Source organism: Culex quinquefasciatus, chromosome 1 (genome assembly GCF_015732765.1).
Source record: "Culex quinquefasciatus strain JHB chromosome 1, VPISU_Cqui_1.0_pri_paternal, whole genome shotgun sequence".
NCBI classification, from domain to species: domain Eukaryota; kingdom Metazoa; phylum Arthropoda; class Insecta; order Diptera; family Culicidae; genus Culex; species Culex quinquefasciatus.
Window position 1 is genome coordinate 39,231,434 of NC_051861.1, and position 4,242 is coordinate 39,235,675.

Sequence of the window (4,242 nt, forward strand, 5' to 3'; positions counted from 1 at the left end):
TCATCAATTCCAACTCTCTAAGATGCATTCGAAAGGTCTTTTGAAGCACTTCAAAATGTGCTATAGTCATTCAGGATTGGTTTGACTTTTTTTCATAGCTTTTGCAAATTATTGTTAAAAATTGATTTTTTTTTAAAACCCTAAGAGCGAGTCCACGAGCAAAGCATACCCATCTCGCATCGACCTCACCAATCTGCCTGAAATTTCAGGGGTTGTTTGTACATATAAAACTAGCATCTGGCCAAAATATGAGCACTCTGGGTCAACGGGAAGTGGGGCAAATTGGGACACAAAGTTTGGTGGTTCAAAAACGTCAAAAATCTTAAAAAGGCTATAACTTAGGCAAAATTCAATTTAATTTCAAAATTCAAAATGCATCTGAAAGGGCTTACAAAATGCAACAAAATATTGGAAAAAGCATCCCAATTGGTTTAATCTGAAGGGAGTTATTGGCATTTTAGTGGAAAAATAGCATAATTTTCAAACTCAAATAAAAAAATGTTCCATCCAGATATCAACTCCCTTCGACCTGCAGCTTGTAGGGGACATCTGAGACTACCATCTGAGACTGAGAACGCTTTGGGTAAAGCAGTTTAACGTATTAAATAAACACTTTTTCTTTGAGTGATTTTTTTGGTTGTACATTTTTGCTCGGGGGACCCCTTAGATCAAATTTTCCGGTGATAATTTCATGATATTCGTGTTCCTAAAACAATTTCACGATAGAAACATGCAAAAAAATGTTTATTTTTATCCATTTTAACCCTTTAAAAAATAAAAGATCAAAAAAATTAAGAATCTGCCTTTTTTCTGTTGTCATCTAGTATCCTTGGAAACGAACTTGATTTTCAATAAATCTGAATCGAAGATTTTTTTTACTTTCAGCTCCAACACCCATACTCCTATTGGTCAAAAGATAGGAAATTTCATGGACTATAAACCTACGGTATTGTAAAACGAAGTTGACTTTATAGCTGTCGGCCACCATTGCTAGTACCAACCACTAGTGTCTTCCTTTTTATCTGCAAGGACTTCGCCGCCCTGGGCTCCTAAGTGTATGAAAGTATGGCACGGAGCGACGGCGCCGAATACCCATATTTACACAAAGAATTTTAGAGCGCCCGCCGCGGGATTCGAACCAGCAACCTCTGGATTGTGAGCCAGTGCGCGGTCCGATTGATCCACACGGGCGGGACGGTACGGTATTGTGGTTTCGGAAATAAATCGAATTTTCGCGGCGACTTACCTGACACTACGCTCCGCAAACTGTGCCAGAAAGACAATACATATTAACTTTTTGACCAATCGCAGTTTTTCTCATAGTTTTAAGATTTTTCTATAACAAACATTTTACGGCGTTAGTTTTTGCCTCGGTTTTTGCCCTGTAGGCTTGCATAGCGGCACTTTTTGGTCTCAATTTTGTCATATTCGAAATCCTCGGAAAATTTCACGTTAGTATTGGAGTTGTAAATTTGATTGAAAAAAAAGCCATTTAGAATGAATTAAAATATTGTTTAACTTTTTTTTTGAATAGGGGTAAAACTGGTTTTCGCCTACTGGATACAGCATTTGACCTATTGATCACAGGGTAGATAAGATCTATTTCTTTTTTTCAAAAATGTTTTATTTAATGATTTTTAAATCAAATGTACAACACCAATACTTCCAACTAAATTTTCCCGCGGGCTGGACAAATTTTTCACTTAAAACTTACATAAAAATGACTTGTATAAATATTTTTTCAAGAATCTATGACATTTCCCCGAAACCCACATTCCCGAAGAGACATTTCCCCGAATGCCGCATTTCCGAAAAGACACTTTCCCGAAATGTAATTTACCCGAATATCATTTCCCCGAACGATCCATTTCCCCGAACGGCTACATCCCCGAATGGCGACTTCCCCTAAAAACCATTTCCCCGAATGGCCACTTCCCCTAATTTTCCACATCCCTGAAAACCATTTTCCCGAATGACCATAATCCCGAACGGCCATTTCCCCGAACCCGGCCAGGCGGGTATGGCCGTTGCCCAGAACCGCGCGCGGTTCTGGACAGCGGCCATACCCGCCTGACCGGGTTCGGGGAAGTAGCGATCAATAAAGTATCATGTCCACAATAGAGCTTTATGACGTTTCGCGTACGCACACTAGTGCACCATTTGATTTTGCTGGCTGACAAAATTTAACCTCACTTAATTTTTGTGTACGTACACGCAATACAAACGAACGTAGATTACTCTATTGAACGTTCAAAAAATTCCGAGCTTCACTTGAATTTTGAATATTCAAATTGATGTAAGTGCGACAATTGGCCAAAGGGATTTCAGGTCAGAACGTGTTTGACACACGTTCAGGTCCGACTACCGCAAAAATTTGTAATTGTTACTCGGGACCTTGGCAACCAAAATCAGCTGTCGAGCTTAAGTATAGCCCCTAAACTACTTTAAAGTGATTTAGTAATTTTAAATCTAAAATGGCGGTGATGAAATATTCAAAAAATGTTTTTGTAATTCAATAATCAACTATTTAGATTTGATTAAAAGTGTTGGTCGCAGAACTCGAATTGGACGTAAAAAAATAAAAAATAATTGTTCAAAGCCAAATCCAGCCAAAATTGATAAAGACAAATTAGTTCAGTTAAACAAAATCTAGAACAAACTGAATCCTGCGCATCGAGTCGTCGCATGAAGCTATCGTTGCTGTGCTATCCTTACCACGTAGATACCGTTTTGGAAAATTGTCCTTTGCTGAAAATGGCCGCTACAAAAAAAAAATCTTTTTTATGGAACGTGGATGATCTCAATACCCCGCACTCTTGAAGTGTCCGCGTGGTTTATTAATGGCCTTCTACGGTTATTTGTTTTTTTTTAATCTTACAAAACACGTAGGAGAATTTAATATTAACGTCATACTTTTATAAAAAAAAATCCTTAAATAACAATTTAGTTTATATCTAGGTCATCATTCGGAAAAAATGATTTTTTGGTGAAGTAACCATTCGGGTATATGTAAATTCAGGAAAACGGCAGTTCGGTAAAATGGCCATTTAGGTAAATGGCATTCGGGGATATGGAATTTTCGGGAAAATGATTTTCGGGGATGTGGAATTTTCTGGAAAATGATTTTCGGGGATGTGGATGGATGTGATCATTTTCCGGGAAAATGATTTTCGGGGAAGTGGCACTTTCGGGGAAATAATTTTCGGGGATGTGGAATTTTCGGGGAAATGATTTTCGGGGATATGGGATTCGGGAAAGAGGGATTCGGGGATAAGGGATAAAACCTTTTTCAAACTTTTGTCAAAGTTATGTCTCAAATGACTAGTAAGTCATTTGAGAACCGATTCTATCAAGTAAACCATGAAAAAAAAGAACAATTGAAATGTTGACGATCAAAAATGTGAAATTTGAACCAAAAAGGTTGGGCCGGCCTGACCTAAGGTTTTCAAGCGAATCTTCTCGTTTTAAGTTTTGTTTCAAATAATTTATAGAAGTCCAGTAAAAATATAAAAAAAAACATACCATTCTTAACAATAGCCTTTTGCTAAACTATTTGAAAAGAGCAAAAAACCGTTCGCAAATTCAACTCAGCGATAAAAAGTTGAATGAAAAGATTTTTTTCCGTGTACTTTTTTATCTGAAAAGCCTTAATCATAGCATGCAAAAAATATATAATCTTGTTTGAATCAAAAAAAATATTATGACCTGACGATTTTTGTTGAAATAGCCTCAGAAATAAACCTTAACACCAATTGAAGTAATGGGCAGCGAATGACCGAAAGGTTAAAGCTGCCAGAAATTAACTAATTAACAACAACAACAATTGAAGTAACTCAAAAATTAACGTTGAATTGACTCGCTGTAGTTTGTCAAAACTTTTTGGAAATAACAAAAAAAAATCTTACTTATTTCAACAAAAAATCGACGTTGTTTCAACAAAAATCTGTCAAATTTAGATCAACGTGATCAACGAGGGTATAATTCAATGCAAAAAAAATGTTTACCTTTTACATTAAACAATATATTTTGTTGAATCAAACCTCGTACAGGAAGATTGTACAAAACATTTTTTCTGCGTGAACCTACAACATTGCTGAAGACATCTAAACGATCAGAAAATTTCTTCTCATGATTTTCGAATATTCACCTGTTTATTTCCACTCAAATAAAAATGAAAAAAGTCAATTTGTGAAAACGAAGGGAATTAGGAATTTTCTCAAAAATTAAATATACGAGACAAAA